At 36.1% G+C, this 20,449-nt stretch overlaps 1 pseudogene; it reads left to right on the plus strand.

Moving 5' to 3' along the window:
• The first annotated feature begins 294 nt into the window (after positions 1–294).
• Positions 295–20,449, plus strand: part of LOC137202933 (zinc finger CCCH domain-containing protein 15 pseudogene) — a 31,416-nt pseudogene continuing 11,261 nt past the window's right edge.

A 20,449-nucleotide genomic window follows, 5' to 3' on the forward strand; every position in this document is an offset into this window, starting at 1 on the left:
TTTACTGACACCATGTCAATAAGGGGCATTATGATTGAAGACTATTCATAAAGATGGTCACATTCAATAGATGAAGAGAGAGGGGAGCTTGTTATGACCACTAAAAGCAGAGAGATCCAAATTCCGTGGGTAAAGTTCAGCCAGAAATGAAAGCTGGAGGAGCAGCTCAGTGGCAAAATGCAGAGAGGGACAAGAAAAGATACTGAAGAGAGAGAGTGATCCAGGCTGTGCCACTGGGAAAGCAGTGCTGAACAAGCCAATCCGGTAAACGTGATGATTTGAGATCATGCAGACATGCAAGACAGCAAGACTCAGGAAGGCAATGGAAAGAGGCATCTGCCTGGAGCAGAAGATAAAATTGATAAATTCATTACTTCCAAAGTTCTGTGTAGTACTGCTGGCAAGGTGATTTTAAATACTATACAGATAGAGTTTTAAAGAAGTTATTAGTTGGGTATTTGCTAATATGTACTAAAACACCTTAATTAATATATCAAATGTTGGTTTTACAATATTATGAGCTAGAACCATGCTAAATTTTAAAAGCCATCAATTTAACAAAAGAATAAGTTGAGTGTGTAACTTTACATCTAATATGCAACCATGCCCCCAAATATTCATGAAATATGCAAAAAAAAAAGAGTTTAGAATATGAGGTCAAAAAAAATAGAACATATTTTGCCTCCACACTATTTTCCTGAAATTGTCCCTATCTCAACAGATAAATTTGAGACCTGGATCCAAGGCGTGTTGCCTTCTTCCCGTAACCTGCCATCCAAATTCTAACACTTTCCTAACCGTATTGACTTAGGTTTGGTACAAAGAAAGAGCCTTGGACTTATGGCTCTGCCACTTATCAGATACATAACTTATACATAACTTATAGGAAGACACTGAACTCCTTTGATTACCAGCCCCCCTTCTGTAAGAACTGAATATGTGCCTGTTGAGTCTGCTCTCAGTCCATACCTTCCCAGCCACCTTCTCTGGCCCATCACCATCATGTCATTCCTTCTGCTTTCCACTGCCTCCTCCCCAGTTGCTCTCAACTCCAACATCTATCAGAATCACCTAGGATCTTGGAAAGATGAAGTATCCTGGAACCATACCCAGAAATTCTGATTCCTATAGGACTGTGGTAGGGTCTGATAATCTGCATTCTAGCAAGCACCCACCTTTGTGTTTCTGAAGCAGAGATGACATATTAGGAAATACTCCTCGGCTCACAAAATTAGCATGAGAGCCACAACAAGAGGTACCATAGGTGTCGAGTTATTATCATTGTTGATAAATCATCTCTGAATCAGGGGCCCCTCCCTTCCCATCCTCTCTGTTTCCTAACTCTCTATTCCTACTATTCATTGTCCCACTTTCTCTTTTCTTTCCATGGTGGTTTAGTCCAGCCACACATCTTGGCCTCTCCAGCTCATCCATCACATCTTCAATCCTGATACTGTCTTTGCCCTTTCATCCAGATCATAAGACCCACAAGAGAAAGAAAGGTCATTAGTATTGAGAAAGACACATAATGAGCTACACAGTCCACATTTGACTTTGGATGAAGAAATAGCAGACATCCTTGAACCCAAGAGCTTTGGTCTATAGACTTCTGTGTTTCCAGAGTCTGGAGCAAATCTGGCTAACCCTGGGTAATTGTTCAGCTGCCCCTCGCAGCTGCCTCAAAGCTTGTGTATAGATAATCAGTGATGCACTGCTCAAAAAAGCTAATAAGGTTAATATCTACTTCTGGGGGGAAATATAAGGAGAGGAAAGCAGAGAAGAGCCATAATTAAGAGCTTGGAGGTGGTCCTTTTTTCTTTCCCCATGACATAATCTAAAACTGATTAAGGAATCCTTGGCAAGTGCAGGCTGAGATGCTGGGTTTTGAACAGTGTTGTAACAGAACATAAAGAAGGACAGAGATAGCCTTCTCTTCCACCTCCCCTTTGTTGAAGCTTGTTCTCCTCCCCCAAGTCCTCCCAGAAGATCTGAGCACAAGCTCTTTTTATGCATATGCATCCTGCTAAGGCCTGCAGAGTCACAAAACAGCCCGAGAAGACAGTACCCAGCACACAATATGCACATTGTTTTGATTGAGACATTGCTGTTTGAAATGCATTTATTTCTGCCTCTCGTAAATACTCCTCCACAGTAGAAGAAAAGAAATAACAAATGCATTGTAAATAGAGGCCCAGACGTCTGTCTTACACTTAAATTACAGTCACGTTATCCAAATCCTATCCAATCTTTCAATTATAGTCATTAATTGAGGATGTAACCCAGAAACAATTACATCCATGAAATTCTAATGAGTCTCCTGTAGTTAATATAAAAAGAAAACAATGGGAAATGCATGCTGATGCTGGAGTCTAATTCAATTCTGTCGATTAAAATAAAGAACAGCATTTTTGTAACATGTAAATCTGAATCTTTTTCCTCTACCCAGTTTTATTTCTCAGGGTGTGACAGACTCTCTGCATAGATTTGCTTACCTAATAAGTTTATCGAGCTGCGCTCTCTCAATTATGTCCAGAGCACATCTTGAAAAGTCACCAGTGGGGAATATATTTTGCCCAGGGATCCGTCTTTTAGAGAATCTCATATTTCCACATGAAAAGTCCATTCTTTACCTGACTTAAGTGAGAATATCCTTCATATCTTCACTATGACAAAAATAATTATATTAATTATGATTCTGGAAGAGCATGGTGGCAGCCCAATTCTGAATCTTTCTGCTTCTCTTGGAAATAGAGCAACAAGACAATGAAAAGAAAAAGAACAAAAAAATCACAAGCTCCAGTTTCACTTAAAAATAGGAGATAGAGAAAGCCCATAAATTTCAAATTATGTGTGCATGCTGCCAAAAGCAACTGAGACCAGCGGAGCCAGGCAGGAAGCCCCCAGGGCAGCCATGATGCAGTAGTTGGGACAATTGGAGAGTGCTGACACTGCAGAGGCCCATCCCAGAAACCAACAGCAAAATACGTATCTACTCTCCAAGAGGTGAGGGTCCCAAACTGTACGCAAGTGCTCTGAACACAGCATTGAAAGACATTTGGACATGAGCGCTGGGGACAGAAGCAAGACTTGAAATTGGCCAGAGATGAGTGCAGAGGAGAGTGTATTTAGAAAACATCAGTAATAATCTACTTTCTAAAAGTGAGTGGATTACTGTCCCTCAGTAACAGCAGCTGAGAGAATAAGCTGAGGAGATACAGGGCTGGAGGAAGAAGCCCTCCAGAGCCAACTTAGATTCCAAGTGGCAAAGGAAGGATGCCGACATAGAAGTAGCACACTGTAAGGAAAGATTTTTGAGCCCAGGGCTGATTTTCAATATAAACTCACTGCTGAACACTTTTTTTTTATTTTAAAAACTGAAATGGTTGGCTGAGATAGCTTTTTTTTTTTTTCTTTGATCTTAGTTCCTCGACCAGGGATTGAACCCGGTCCCACAGCAGTGAAAGTGCTGTGTCCTAACCACTGGACCTCCAGGGAATTCCCCCTGAAATATCTGTTCTTACTGATCAGTTTCCATATTATACCAGTGTCCATACCATTCTAGTGGGAGTTGTGAATCAGGGAAACTATTCCTGCTCTCACCCCATTCCATTCCATGCTCACATCCAGGAACATTTTGCTCTAATCTATATATGACAACCAAAAAACCAAAAAATAGGAAAATAGTGTAAGAAAAAACATGAAAAATTATACAGAAAATTTCCAATACAAAGCAACATTCACTAAAATACTTCTGTACTATATAGCAAATAATTATAATCCAATATTCCAATAAGAATTTTTTGCACCTATTATTTGCACCTATAAGGAAAGATTACAAAGCAGAAGTACAAGAGTCCTGGAATAACAGTCAGACTATAAGAGGTAATGGCTAGAAAACCAGAAAAGGAAAAAAGAAATTGACAGAACTCAGGAAAAGAAAAGGACAAAGTTATTTCAAAAATGAAAGAAAATGGTGACATGGAAAGTTTAGTAAAGGGTCTGACAAATAGAGGTAAGGAAAACAAACAAATGAAATGGAAACAAATAAATCTTAAATGATGGATATAGAAGACAGGTAAAGGAATGTGCATAGCTGAAGCTTCCAAGGAAGAAAAACAATGAGAGAGAATTAATACTTTAAAACATATTTTAAAAAATTGTTTGAACTAAAATATGTGAATCTATATATTGAACCTGTGTACCAAGAAAAACTGGCCCCAGGACATAGCCTAATAAATGTATTGGGCTTTAAAGGCAAAGAAAATTTCATTGGATAGACAAAAACGTCAACCCTCTTATAAAGGAAAAAAAAATAAGATTAGTATCTGCTATGGGCTAAATGTTTTTGTCTCCCTGAAAACTCATATGTTAAATCCTAACGTCCAGTATAGTATCATATTAGGAGGTGGGACCTTTGCGGTGATTAGGTCATGAGGGCAGAGCCCTCACAGATGGAATTAATGACCTTATAAAAGCAGCTCTAGAGAGATTTCTAGTCTCTTCTTCATGTGAGGATACAACAAGGAAGTCTGCAATCCAGTAGAGGGCCCTCACCCAACCATGCTGGAAACCTGATCTTAGATTTCCAGTCTTCAGAACTGTGAGAAATAAATTTCTGTCATTTACAGACTACTCCAGTCTCTGATTTTTTTTTATAGCAGCCCAAACAGGCTAAGACAGTATCAGACTTTTCAAACTGTATCTTTTAATGCCAGAAGACAGTGGAGGAACACCTACAAGGTGTTTAAGGAAAGAAAGTATAAGCCATAAAAGAAAATCAGGGTTGGTGATCTTAATATCAGATAAGGTAGAAATAAGACCAAAAAGTGAAGAAAGAGAGAAAGAAAGAAAGAGAAAGAAAAGAGGGAGGGAAGAAGGAAGGAAGGAAGGGAGGGAGGAAGAAAGAAAGAGACACTTTATAATAGTTAAGATTGTGATTCAAAATGGAAATGTGAAGTAATGATTACCTGTATATCAAACACCATAGCACAACTTTAAAAAAGGAGGAGACTGTGGAGAAAATATGGTCTTTTCAATTGTAGCATTTTTAATTAATGGAAACAAAGAGACATTTCTTCTACAGTCAGGAAAAAGGCAAGGATATCCACAGTCAACATTACATTTAACATTATACTAGCTCAAAGCCAACACAATTTGCAAGAGTAAAAGTTTAGAGTAAAAAAATCTCAAAAATTGGAACAGAAGTGATAAAACTGTTTTTGATGATTATCTGATTTTATAACTAATTACCCTAAAGAATCAAGCACACAAAAAAGAAAGCGACAGAATTCAATAAGGTTGTAGGATATAGAAATCATATACAGAAATCAGGAACATTTATTAAATAATAAACACCCAGTTAGGGTATAAAATGAAAGAAAAGGCCCAATCTATAAAGGCAACAGAAAAAAATGTTAAGGAAAAATCCTCTGGCTCATTGTATTTTCAAAAAATGACCTCAGCAATATCTTTCATCCCACATATTCTTAAAATACGACTTAGACACTCCTCTTATCAAAAGAGGTAGGGTCCATGTCCCTCTGCCTGAAACTAGATGGGCTTGTGACTGTGGTAGAAGTGATACTATATGACTTCTAAAGATAGATTATCAAAGGTGATACAGTTTCCGTCTGGTTCCCTTGAGACACTTGCCCTTGGATCCCTGAGCACCATGTAAGATGTCCAAGGCCACCATGCCATGAGTCAGCCCAGACGACATAGGGAAGCCATATATAGGTTTCCAGGTGACAGCCCCAGCTGAGATTCCTGACAACAGTCAGACTCAACTGCTAGATTTGTGAATGAAGATGCCTCCAGATGATTCCTGTCTCTAGCAATTGAGATACCTCAGCCTTTGTTTCTTTTCAGTTGATGTCATGCAAAATGGAGCAAGCTGTCACCATTCTTTTTTTTCCGAATTCCTGATCCATAGAATCTATGAGCATAACAAAATGGTTGTCTTATACCACTAAGTTTCAGTGATTTTGAAGCATTAATAACTGTTTGAAGTACTTAATAGGAAATATTCAAATCCTTTGCAAGGAAAATTTTAAATCAGTTCTGAAAGACACAAAAATATACTTCATCAAGGGAAAAATAAGCCATGTTCTTCCTGTTCTAGGATTTTTTGGGGGGGGAAAGGTATGTTGTTTGCTGATTGTTGTAGTTTGTTTTGTTTGGGGACTAAGAAAAGTGATTCAAAAATGCATAGGACAAATTAAAAAGTAAAAATATTTTGGAAAGTTATGAAAAAATGGTAGAGATATTATTGGTACTAACCCTACCAAGTATTAAATCATATTACAAATTTATATAATAAAACAGTAGATTTACTAATAGAAAGATCAACAAAACAGAATATAAAGTCTACCAATAGATCCAAATATGTATGAAAATTTAGCATATGATAAAGGTAGCATCTGCAAATAGAAATATGTAAGTGCATGGTATTGAGGCAATTGGGCAGCCAGCTAGAAAAAAGACAATATTGGATCTATACCTCTAATCAAACCATACCTCAAACACCAGAATACTCTCTAAATGTTTAAAAATGCAATATCAGAAGTAAAACCATAGAAGTACTAGACTAAAACATAAATAAATTCCTTTATAACTTTAGGGGAAGAAAAGTCTATTTAATTGTAAATTTAAAGAACTACAATCCTGAATCCTGTGGAAGGAAAACCACATTCACAGAAAGACAGACAAAATGAAAAGGCAGAGGACTATGTACCAGATGAAGGAACAAGGTAAAACCCCAGGAAAACAACTAAATGAAGTAGCGATAGGCAAACTTCCAGAAAAATAATTCAGAATAATCATAGTGAAGATGATCCAGGACCTCAGAAAAAGAATGGAAGCAAAGATCAAGAAGATGTTAGAAATGTTTAACAAAGACCTAGAAGAATTAAAAAACAATCACCTAGAAGAATGAAAGAACAAACAAACAGAGATGAACAATACAATAACTGAAATGAAAAATACACTAGGAGGAATCAATAGCAGAATAACTGAGGGAGAAGAACGGATAAGTGACCTGGAAGACAGAATGGTGGAATTCACTGCCACAGAACAGAATAAAGAAAAATGAATGAAAAGAAATGAAGACAGCTTAAGAAACCTCTGAGACAACATTAAATACACCAACATTCGCATTATAGGGGTCCCAGAAGGAGAAGAGAGAGAGAAAGGACCCAAGAAAACATTTGAAGAGATTATAGTCAAAAACTTCCCTAACATGGGAAAGGAAATAGCCACCTAAGTCCAGGAATCAAAGAGAGTCCCAGGCAGGATAAACCAAAGGAGAAACATGCCAAGACACATAGTAATCAAATTGAAAGAAATTAAAGGCAAAGAAAAATTATTAAAAGCAACAAGGGAATAATGACAAGTAACATACAAGGGAACTCCCATAAGGTTAACAGCTGATTTCTCAGCAGAAACTCTACAATCCAGAAGGGAGTGGCACAATATATTTAAATTGATGAAAGGGAAGAACCTACAACCAAGATTACTGTACCTGGCAAGAATCTCATTCAGATTTGATGGAGAAATCAAAAGCTTTACAGACAAGCAAAAGCTAAGAGAACTCAGCACCACCAAACCAGCTCTACAACAAATGCTAAAGGAACTTCTCTAAGTGGGAAACACAAGAGAAGAAAGGGACCTACAAAAACAAACCCAAAACAATTAAGAAAATGGTAATAGGAGCATACATATCGATAATTACCTTAAATGTGAATGGAATAAATGCTCCAACCAAAAGACACAGGCTCACTGAATGGATGCAAAACCAAGATCCATATATATGCTGCCTACAGGAGACCCACTTCAGACCTAGAACACATACAGACTGAAAGTGAGGGGATAGAAAAAGATATTCCATGCAAATGGAAATCAAAAGAAAGCTAGAGTAGCAATACTCATATCAGATAAAATAGACTTTAAAATAAAGAATGTTCCAAGAGACAAGGAAGGACATTACATAATCATCAAGGGTTCAATCCAAGAAGAATATATAACAATTATAAATATATATGCACCCAACATAGGAGCACCTCAATACATAAGGCAACTGCTAAAAGCTATAAAAGAGGAAATCGACAGTAACACAATAATAGTGGGGGACTTTTAACACCTCACTTACACCAATGGATAGATCATCCAGACAGAAAATTAATAAGGAAACACAAGCTTTAAATGACACAATAGAACAGATAGATTTAATTGATATTTATAGGACATTCCATCCGAAAACAGCAGACTACATTTTCTTCTCAAGTGCATGTGGAACATTCTCCAGGATAGATCACATCTTGGGTCACAAATCAAGCCTTGGTAAATTTAAGAAAATTGAAATCATATCAAGCCTTTTTTCTAACCACAATGCTATGAGATTAGAAATCAATTACAGGGAAAAAATGTAAAAAACACAAACACATGGAGGCTAAGCAATACATTACTAAATAACAAAGAGATCACTGAAGAAATCAAAGAGGAAATCAAAAAATACCTAGAGACAAATGACAATGAAACACGAAAATCCAAAACCTATGGGATGCAGCAAAAGCAGTTCTAAGAGGGAAGTTTATAGCAATACAAACAAGAAAAATCTCAAATAAACAATCTAACCTTACACCTAAAGGAACAAGAGAAAGAAGAACAAACAAAACCCAAAGTTAGTAGAAGGAAAGAAATCATAAAGATCAGAGCAGAAATAAATGAAGTAGAAACAAAGAAAACAACAGCGAAAATCAATAAAACTAAAAGCTGGTTCTTTGAGAAGATAAACAAGATTGATAAATCTTTAGCCAGACTCATCAAGAAGAAAAGGGAGAGGACTCAAATCAGGAAAATTAGAAATGAAAAGGGAGGAATACAAAACATCATAAGAGACTACTGCAATCAACTCTATGCCAATAAAATGGACAACCTGGAAGAAATGGACAAATTCTTAGAAAGGTATAACCTTCCAAGACTGAACCAGGAAGAAATAGAAAATATGAACAGACCAATCACAGGTAACGAAATTGAAACTGTGATTAAAAATCTTCCAACAAACATAAGTACAGGACCAGATGACTTCACAGGTGAATTCTATCAAACGTTTAGAGAAGAGCCAACACCCATCCTTCTCAAACTCTTCCAAAGAATTGCAGAGGAAGGAAAACTCCCAAACTCATTTTATGAGGCTACCATCACCCTGATGCCAAAATCAGACAAAGATATTACAACAAAAGAAAATTACAGACCAATATCACTGATAAATATAGATGTAAAAATCCTCAACAAAATACTAGCAAACAGAATCCAGCAACACATTAAAAGGATCATACACCATGATCAAGTGGGATTTACCCCAGGGATGCAAGGATTCTTCAACATATGGAAATCAATCAATGTGATACACCATATTAACAAATTGAAGAATAAAAACCATATGATAATCTCAATAGATGCAGAAAAAGGTTTTGACAAAATTCAACACTGATTTATGATAAAAACTCTCCAGAAAGTGGGCATAGAGGGAACCTACCTCAACATAATAAAGGCCATATACAACAAAACCACAGCAAACATCATTCTCAATGGTGAAAAACTGAAAGCATTTCCTCTAAGATCAGGAACAAGACAGGGATGTCCACTCTCACCACTATTATTCAACGTAGCTTTGGAAGCCCTAGTCACATCAATCAGAGAAGAAAAAGAAATGAAAGGAATACAAATTGGAAAAGAAGTAAAACCGTCACTATTTGCAGATGACATGATACTATACATAGATAATCCTAAGGATGCTACCAGAGAACTACTAGAGCTAATCAGTGAATCTGCTAACGTTGCAGGATACAAAATTAATGCACAGAAATATCTTGCATTCCTATACACGAACAACAAAAGATCAGAAAGAGAAATTAAGGAAACAATCTCATTCACCACTGCAACAAAAAGAATAAAATACCTAGGAATAAACCTACCTAAGGAGGTAAAAGACCTGTACTCAGAAAACCATAAGACACTTATGAAAGAACTCAATGATGACACAAACAGATGGAGAGATAGTCCATGTTCTTGGATTGGAAGAATCAGTATTGTGAAAATGAATATACTACCCAAAGCAATCTACAGATTCAATGCAATCCCTATCAAATCACCAATGGCATTTTTTACAGAACTAGAACAAAAAATCTTAAAATTTATGGAGACACAAAAGACCCTGAATATCCAAAGCAATCCACCACTGAGCTGGTGGAATCAGACCCCCTGACTTCAGACTATACTACAAAGCTTCAGTAATCAAGACAATATGGTACTGGCACAAAAACAGAAACATAGATCAATGGAACAGGATAGAAAGCCCAGAGATAAACCCACGCACTTATGGTCAACTAATCTATGACAAAGGAGGCAAGGATATACAATGGAGAAAAGACAGTCTCTTCAATAAATAGTGCTGAAAACTGGACAGCTACATGTAAAAGATTGAAATTAGAACACTCCCTAACACCATACACAAAAATAAACTCAAAATGGATTAAAGACCTGAATGTAAGACCAACACTATAAAACCCTTAGAGAAAAACCTAGGAAGAACACTCTTTGACATAAATCATAGCAAGATCTTTTTTGACCCACCTCCTAGAGTGAAGGAAATAAAAGCAAAAGTAAACAAAGGAGACCTAATGAAACTTAAAAGCACAGCAAAGGAAACTATAAACAAGACAAAAAGTCAACCCTCAGAATGGGAGAAAATATTTGCAAATGAATCAATGGACAAAGGATTAATCTCCAAAATATATAAACAGCTCATGCAGCTCAATATTAAAAAACAAACAACCCAATCCAGAAATGGGCAAAGACCTGAATAGGGATTTCTCCAAAGAAGACATACAGATGGCACATGTAAAGCTACTCAACATCACTAATCATTAGAGAAATGCAAATCAAAACTACAATGAGGTATCACGTCACACCAATCAGAACGGCCATCATCAAAAAATCTACAGACAATAAATGCTGGAGAGGGTGTGGAGAAAAGGGAACCCTCTTGCACTGTTGGTGGGAATGTAAATTGATACAGCCACTATGGAGAACAGTATGGAGGTTCCTTACAAAACTAAAAATAGAATTAGTATATGACCCAACAATGCCACTACTGGGCAATATACCCAGAGAAAACCATTATTCAAAAATACACATGCACGCCAACGTTCATTGCAGCACTATTTACAATAGCTAGGTCATGGAAGCAATCTAAATGCCCATCAACAGACGAATGGATAAAGAAGATGTGGTACGTATATACAATGGAATATTACTCAGCCATAAAAAGGAACGAAATTGGGTCATTTGTAGAGTCTCTAGGATGGACCTAGAGACTATCATACAGAGTGAAGTAGTCAGAAAGAGAAAAACAAATATCGTATATTAATGCATATATGTGGAATCTAGAAAAATGGTACAAATGATCTAGTTTGCAAGGCAGAAATAGAGACACAGATGTAGAGAACAAGCATATAGACACCAAGGGGGTAAGGCGGTGGCCGGTGGGGAATGAATTGGGAGATTAGGATTGACATATATACACTAATATGTATAAAATAAGTAACTAATAACCTGCTGTATAAAAAAATAAAATAAAATTCAAAAAAAATGAATAAAGACATATATTTTGCTGGATATTTCCAAACTCCCTTACAATGGCATTTTGCATACCCACCAGCAGTAAATGAAAGTGCCTGTTTCCCCAGAGTCTTGCCAAAAGTTAATGGTGTAAGTCCTTGATGTTTGGCATGCTGGTGAATGAAAAATGTTATCTCACTATGGTTTTCATTTGTAAATCTGTCATTGTGAGAGTTTAAGCATCTCATATGTTTTGGGGCTATTTGCATTATTTTTATTGAGTTGTCCATTATTAGGCATCTTTTCCCTCATTTTAAAGAAATTTTATAAGGAATTTTAATATTTGTTTTATAAATTGAAAAATATTTTCCTGATTTGTAATTAATTATTGCATTTTAGTTATTTGGTTTTTTAATGCAAAAAGTTTTTAGACTTTTAGGTATACATTTTCAATTTCTCAAAGAGAACATGGCAATTAGAGAATATGAGAGAAATAAAATTCTCTTTAATATATTAGATAATCCAAACAAAACCCTGAGTCCACAAAATTTATACCCCCTAGAGTGTTATCTTCATCACAGCAGGAACTTTGCCAAGCTTCCCCATGGATATGTCTTTACTATGTGGAAGTATGTTAGGAAAAATCAGTAATTTTTAATCCGTCCATAACATATTGCCAGTGTTTTATTTATGTGCAAAGAACACTAGGAAGTTATCTTTTGCAAATTCTTTCTACCTTAATAAAAAAAAAAAAACCTTTAATTTTATTCTTTTACTCTATTAGTGAAAGTATAAACTGGAACCATTTTCCTAGAGGAAAGTGTGACGTATCAGTTAAACTTTCATTGTGCATATATTTGATTATAAACATTGACTCTAGAGTACCACTCACCTATATGCACAAAGAGGCATGCCCAGGATGTTGGTTACATAGCTGTTGATAACAGCAATAAAACTGAGAATGCTCTAAGTTTCATCAAGAGGGTATCATATAAAATATCATGCAACAATTAAAGGAATTCTATATATCATATGGAACTCTCTGAGACATATTTTCAAGTGAAAAATTATGTGGGAGAACAATATGTACAGTAAAAACCATTTATGCTTAAATACCACATATATATATTTTTTCATTTCCCTCCTTCAGCTTTTCCAAATAGTTAATGGTAACTTTATCTTTCCAGTAGCTCCAGATCTTTAAAAAATGGCTCTCTGTCCTTTCCTTTCTCACATCTAATTTGTCAATAAGTCTTCTTGGCTTTAGCGTCAAACTAGCTTCTGAATTTGTCCACTTTGTACAATCTTCGTATTATAACATCCTGGTCCAAAAGCACATCATCTCCTACTATGATTTTTGGAAGTCTCCTGACTCTGTTTCCACCCTTACCTTCCCTACTGTATATTCTCAAGACAGTAATTAAAATAATCCTGTTAAAGTGCTGATCAGATAATTTCATCCTCCTGCTAAAAACCTTCAAATTCACAAGTGAAATTTCAAATTATTCCTTTGACAGACAAGGCCCTACACAGTCCAGCCCACTCCCACCTACCTCTCTGACTTCATCTCCTACTACTCTCTTCCTTATGGAACTTGATTGCAAAAAGTCCAGCCTCCCTGATGTTTCTGGAATGTACTAGCTAGGCTTCCTCTTCAGGGTCTTTCCCACTGCTTCTCAGTCTGCCTGGCTGTCTTTTCCAAAGACACCAGCATGATTCACTCCCTCACCTCTGTTAGATCTTTATTCTAAATCCACGATGTAAATGAAGATTCCCCTGTCTACTCTGGGAGAATTATGCTGCCAAAATTCTCTCTTTCTCAGCTATTTTCTCCTTAACATGAATTACCTACATGAATTTAGCCTACTTTAGCACTAGACAAAATATGTATTTACTTATTTTGCCTACTATTGTTTTCTACACACACACACACACACACACACACCTCACAACACATACATGTTCCTAAGCACTGTCGAAGGCTGTGATTTCTGTTTATTTGCTAACTATATTTACTACACTTAGAGTAGTGCCTTCCATAGAGCCAAGGCTCAATACATTTGTTGAATAAATAATTGATTGAATGAATAAATGAAGTAGGTGAATAGATGGATAGCAAAAACAAGTTAATCTTTTTCTGTAAAGCCCTATTACATTGAAGGGTTATTTTTCCATCACCACTCCTAGCCCTAAAGCCCTTTTATTTCACATTTGCAACTTGACTGATGAATTCATATTTACAGCTCTTAAATTACAATTACTGAATTTTTTTCTTTTAAACTAGTCACAGTGAGAAACAAAGAAACAAAAAACCCTTATTTGGTTCAAGAAAGAAAAAAATAGTATCATACAATGAAAATAACATTTATTTTAAGTGTTTACTAAGCCCTAGGTGCTGGAGCTTTGTAAGTATCAACTTACCAAATTCTCATAAAAACCTTGAGCAAAGACACATAGCTATTACATGTAGGACATAGATTCAAATACAGAAAATCTATACCCAGAACCAATGTGCTTAGCACCATCACAATACTGTCTCTATAGTCTTATGTTGTAGAAAGTATTACTACTTCCATTTTAAAGATGGGGAAACTGCACTAGATTTTAAGAACCTTCCACTTTATAAAGCTGTTAAGTATAACCAGAGCTAAAGCCAGGCTTTTACCCATAATGTATACTAACTCTCACTGTGTAATTCTTTAAAAAAAAAAAAAAAGACGAAAGTTGTAATATGCTTTAGCTAGATACATCCATCCATCCGTTTATCCATCTAGTCATCTGGATAGTCATCATATTTATTGAGTAGCAATTATGGCAGCAGATTCTATGCTTCTCAATGGGTATACAAAAGTGAACAGGACAGACATAATCCCCATCTTCAGGGAGTTTATAATCTAGGAAGGTGATAGTTGGGAGTATTTAAGAAGCTGGGAACATGACCACCATTCCACACATCCAAGATGAGCTATTTATTATGATAGCATATTTTGGTGCCCAAAAGACTTATTTAAATTATAACTACCTACAAATTTTAAAATTTTTACATAAGCAGCTACATTAGTAACACATCTTGTGCAATATTAATGACCTTTTTGATATTTACAGATCAAGGATTAACATCACAGAGAACCAAACAGTAATTAGAAAAAACAATATATGATTTTATTTCTAGTTTAAAAATTCCTAACTGGAAACAACAACAGACTTCTGAGAAATTGCATTTTCAAGCCCTGAGTACATCTATTTTCAGAGCTTTTTCACTCATGAAAAATTAGCTGCCTTTCTTTGGTAAGCTCTGAAAATGGGCATTATAAATATAGTAGAATGACACATGATTCCTATGAAAAGAAAAGCAAATAAATAATTCCCCTTCAGCTAAGGGGATCCGTAAGTAAACAGTTCACGTAAAACCATGTGCAATTATAGTTATTCTAGTACTTTGGAACTCTTCTAAATGTTTATGTTCTTGCAGGGGTCAAGAGTTGAGCAGGAATTACATATGCTGTCTTCCTACATAATCATATAGAGGCAATCTTATTTCTAATACTGTCCCACGGTTTGGTGAAATGTGGAGGCTAAGCATCTGTCATCAATAATGCTGTCGAGAAGATTTGGAAAGCATTTGATCGGGTTTTGGCAGTGTGTTATCTGTTAAAATATTGTTGGAGGCAAACCTGGGAAGTTTTGATGCATTTAAAGGAGACACAAATGTCTCAGCACATGGGCGGCCTGATACTGGGATAGCGAAGTGTTTTATTTAGTAGAGGCACAGATTTCAGTGCAAGTCAATAAAGAAAAGAAGTATTGCTGTGTTTGTATATTCAAGCATATCCGCTAGGCTCCACAATAGGGCACTTTTCAGTGCTCTGAAAAGATGGCATTGGGAAGGAGCATCTGTTGAATGCATTAAGGAAAACTCCTTTTGCACTGAAGGAGAAACTGAAGCATAGGAGAGATTAGAGGAAAGGCCTGATTGGAAATTAAGCATTAAAAGACGTAGAAGTAAGGTTCTGCTTATCAGTCAAAGGAAAATGGGTTTGATAATATTATGCTGTTTCAGCTCCCACGGTGTTAACATTAGGTTGGAAGAAAAGAGAGAAAAGTTGGGGTCGGGTCCAGGTGGGGAAAAAAGGAAGGGGTATGAAGGATGACGAGTCTAATTAAAGATATGACACAGGTCATTTATAAGAAGGGCTTGATGAAACTATCAGGGAACATTTCACATTCCAGCCTCTGGAAATCAGCCAAACTAAGCTGACCATGGATATCAAACAACTGCCTTGGGATCTAGTGGGCTTGTCTTTCAAAGGGTTTCTGGGTTTGTTTCTCAAGTCCTTTCGAAGCTGAGGAAATTCACCAGATGCATCTGTGTTAGTCAGCAAGTCTAATAAACACCCAAGCACAAAGATTTCAAACCAAACTGATTTTTGCATACAGAAATACTGACAATAAGGGGCTAGTTTAATCTGTATCTACCACAGTATACCAATGGAGTGTGATTCTAAGCAGTTTTTATTTAAACATGAAAGAAAATTTGGGGTGGGAAAGGTAAGGTGTGAGAGAGAAAAATTATGCCAACTGAGGATTTCCCTCCATTCATAATACTTTTGAGAGAAATGGTTTAGACTTTTTAAAAAAATGACTTGGGCTGAACAAAGAACCCTAGTATTAAAATTTTTTTAAAAAGCGAAACCCTTTTTAAAAAATTAATTATCTGTGGAATGAAGGAAAGTCTGTGCCTCATTTTTTTCTTTCTACAAACAAGATAACAATTCTGATATCATAAGACTATAGTGAGGTTGTCCTATCAGAATTCAAACAGAAGCAAATGCTTAATGCAAGGTTACAAGTTAAAACTTAATTTGAATTTTTAAAAATAGCATAAGATATATATATATATATGCATATATGTACATATATAGGTAATAATTACTCCTTAAATGAGGCATCTTTCTTCCTGGAAATTTACAAGAGATAAACACTCATCAATCTGTATTGATTTAATGAAGCCTGATTGGAAGATGAGAAATGACTTAAGTGACTTCAGGAATATGGGCCCTTTTATATTTATATTTTTATTTTATATTGCTTTATGCTCAGTTTATCATTTATGCTTGTAGGTCTTTTATATATTTATTAATATATTTCAGTGAAATGTGTGTCTGTTTCTTGATCCGCTTGTAAATCAGAAATTCTTTTGCCACTGATAAAAAGAATGAAGATTATTTCATCTACATCTTTCAAGTGCATTTGATTGCCAAATTATTAGTAATGATCTAAAGAGAGAACTGCATGAGAGAAGATAGGAATTGTCTTCATCATCAATCTTTCACATACTCAAAGGGGGAAAAGAAAAAAAAGAATGTTTTCTTTCAACATTTAGTATATACCTAGGGACATGATGCTTTATCAAGAAAGGGCAAGAGGAATTCAGTGCCATAAGTGGAAAACAGAAAGTACTGAGGAAAAACCAATGTCTTATGAAAATGATGTGTGAAACACACACACACATACACACACACACACACACTCTCACACACTCTCTTTCCTTTCTTCCTGATTGACTCTCCTATCTTATTAACACAATTCTGAGACAGATTCTTAAATAATAAGCAGGACTGTGCTAAGAAATAGATTGATTTTTGTCTTGTTTTAGATTAAGGCTTAAAACATACATACATATTCCAAAATAAATCCACTAATGCCCCCTAAATCATGTGGTCCAGTTCCAGGCCAAACAAAATTTCTTTTCAGATCTTTTTGAACCACTATTTTCTTTCATAAGCAAGGAAAACCCAGAGTTGGCTCTAACTACGTATATATTTGCATATGTTATAGCTCAAGACAGAATGGTAGCAACTCTTCTGCAGGGAAGAATAGTTAGCAAACTCAAAAACAACATTTTTATTCTCTTAAGTAATTAATTAATGCCTCTGTCTTGATTATAGCTTTAGTAAATGAAGATACCTTTTATTTTTACCTATATATTTGAACTTTTCCCATGTCCTATATCCTAGAATCAAAGTAGATATGTTTGTTTAAACAATAAGCAAACAAAAAATACCCTAGGAATACACATATAATATCATTACATCAAGAAATATAAGCCATCTAAAAAAATTTAATAGTTGAATTTTATAATAATACATTATTGTGCATTAATTTTTAAACTGTCGGAACTGCAGAGAAACATAATTCCTATTTTTTTTCCAGTGGTAAATTAACAAGGGGAAGTGAATAAACTGAAGCAATTAGGCAGACAGAGCAGGCTTTATTAACATGACAGTTAATGTTCATTGAGCACTTACTATGTGCCAGGCACTGTGTTAAGCACTTTACATGTTTTCATTGTAAATCATGTAATCCTCACAACAGCAATCATATAAGGTAGGTAGTTTGACCTCATTCTAAAATAAAGTCACAGAAAACCAAGAGACCAAGTAACTTGACCATGGTCACCCAGCTGCCAGAGCCAGGATTCAAACTCACACTTAGAGTGACTTCAGGACTACTGGGTCACAAACACACCTTCACAAACAAAGATTTCCAAATCTAAACTCATGAGGTTTATTTATAAATATTTGTGTGTTACTGTGTTTTAGAAACTTTTGTGTGGAAAGAGAACCAATGAAATGTTTCATGTGATAAGAAGTACGTGTTGACTGTTGTATTCATCAGGGCTCTCCAGAGAAACAGAACCAGTGGGATGTGCACATAGAGAGAGATTTATTTTAGGAACCAGCTCATGAGACTGTGGAGACTGCCAAGTCCAAAATCTTCAGAGTAGGTCAGCAGACTGGGGATCCAGGGAAGAGTTACAGTTCGTGTCCAGAGGTTATCTTCTGGCAGAATTTTCTCTTCCTCAGGCAGCATGAATCTTTTTCCTATTAAGACCTCTGCTGATTGGATATGGCCCACCCTCGTTATGAAGGATAATCTTCTTTATTCAAAGCCTGCCTATTTAAATGTTAATCTCATCTTTAAATATCTTCACAGAGACATCTATCTGGGTACAGTGGCCCAGCCAAGTTGTCATATAAAATTAACCATCACAATTGTACACTTGTATGTGTTTGTATATTTATATGTTATGGTTGAAAACAAATTAGTAAAATCCTTAATAGGGAAGAAGAATTAGCCAACTCTGAAACAATACTTACTGAGCACCTACTCTTTACTGGATATTGAACTACAACGAAGGTCCCAAGTTTAGAAATTTCCATAATCTGTGTGGGACAGTTCAGGGAGACAGAGACAGCTATGTAATGTATTCAAACAACTATGCTACACTGTGCTGAGTTTTAATGAAGAGGATGTGACAGAGTTCTGCAAGGTGGGAGAAAGAGTAATGGATTCCTTGATGCCCACCCCAGGATCTGAGAAGAATCTCAAAGAGGAGACACTTGAGCCCCATTGTGGAGGAAGAGGACTCCACCAGGAGGAGAAAGCTGAAGAAGAAAGATATGAAAACACAAACACAGAGATAGGGTTTAAGGATTTGTAGGAAATCTAGTGAAATTGGAGCATGGCATTCATGATGGAGAGAGATTGGAACAACTTTATAAGTCATGGTATAAAATTAAGGCTTTATCTTTAAGATAATGGAAAACTGTTGAAGTTTCCAGCTGAGGGAATGATCCCAGATGTGCTTCAGAAAGATCCTATTAACAGTGGAAGAAGAAACAAAGTGGAGAACAGGGCTATGGAGGCAGGAAAACCGTTTAAGAGAGATAGTTGAACTTTTGAACCAAGAGAACAAGATTGGGGAGCAAACTGGGAGGAAAGACTAAAAACTGACCTTTTGAATTAAAATTGATATACATTTAGTTATGTGTAATTTATAAGGGAGAAGGAATTCTTTCAGTCAACAAATATATGTTGAGTACCTACTATGTATTGGACTATAAAGATGAATAAGAGGATATAAACAAAGTGTGTGATAAATATAATAATAGAAGAAAATGTAAAACATGAACATGAAATGAACTTGAGAGAGAAGAGTTAAGAGGGACCAAACAGAGAAGATTACACCCAGGCTGGGTTGTGATAGATGGCTAATAGCATGAGAAGAAAGGCTGGTAAGGAATTCCAAACAAAGGGGTAGAATTCAAAAACGCACTTAGGTGTGAATGAAACTTGTGCTCAGGAGTCACAGAGGATCAGAAGTATAAAGAATGCAGGAAGAGAATAAGAAAAGGAGGAAAAGCCAGGTTGGTAAGAGCTTTGTTTGTATTGTATTGAAAGACATTAATCAGAGAAATAGTGTGGTCTCATATTTCTGGCAGAAGCACAGAGGGTGGATTTGTGGGGAAAACTAGTTGAAAGTTGTATTAGTTTCTTAGAGCTGCCATAACAAATTACCCCAAATTTTGTGGCTTAAGGAATTTAATTTAGGTATCAACAGGGCTACGCTCCCTCTGAAAGCTCTAGGGGAGAATCTTCCTTGCCTCTTCCAGCTTTTGATGGCTCTTGGCATTCCTTGGCTTGTGGCAGCATCACTCTGATCTCTGCCTCCATCTTCACATGGTCCGCTTCCCTGTATGTGTCTATGTGTATCTTTTTCTGTCTCTTATAAGACATTCACACCTGAATCCAGAATTACTTCATCTTGATTCTTACTTCAAGTACATTTGTAAAGACCCTATTTCCAAATAAAGGCAAATTCTGAGGTTCCAGGGGGACATGCATTTTTGTGAAACACTATTCAAACTACCACAAGAGGCAATTGCAATAACACAGGCAGAGGAGTGTGAGGCTCTCAGATAAAGGAGAACAGAGGAAATAAAGAGGTAGGTGGGAAGGAGGTCACAGTGACAGGAAGTCATGTTTG

This window comes from Pseudorca crassidens, chromosome 11, assembly GCF_039906515.1.
Source record: "Pseudorca crassidens isolate mPseCra1 chromosome 11, mPseCra1.hap1, whole genome shotgun sequence".
Lineage (NCBI taxonomy): Eukaryota > Metazoa > Chordata > Mammalia > Artiodactyla > Delphinidae > Pseudorca > Pseudorca crassidens.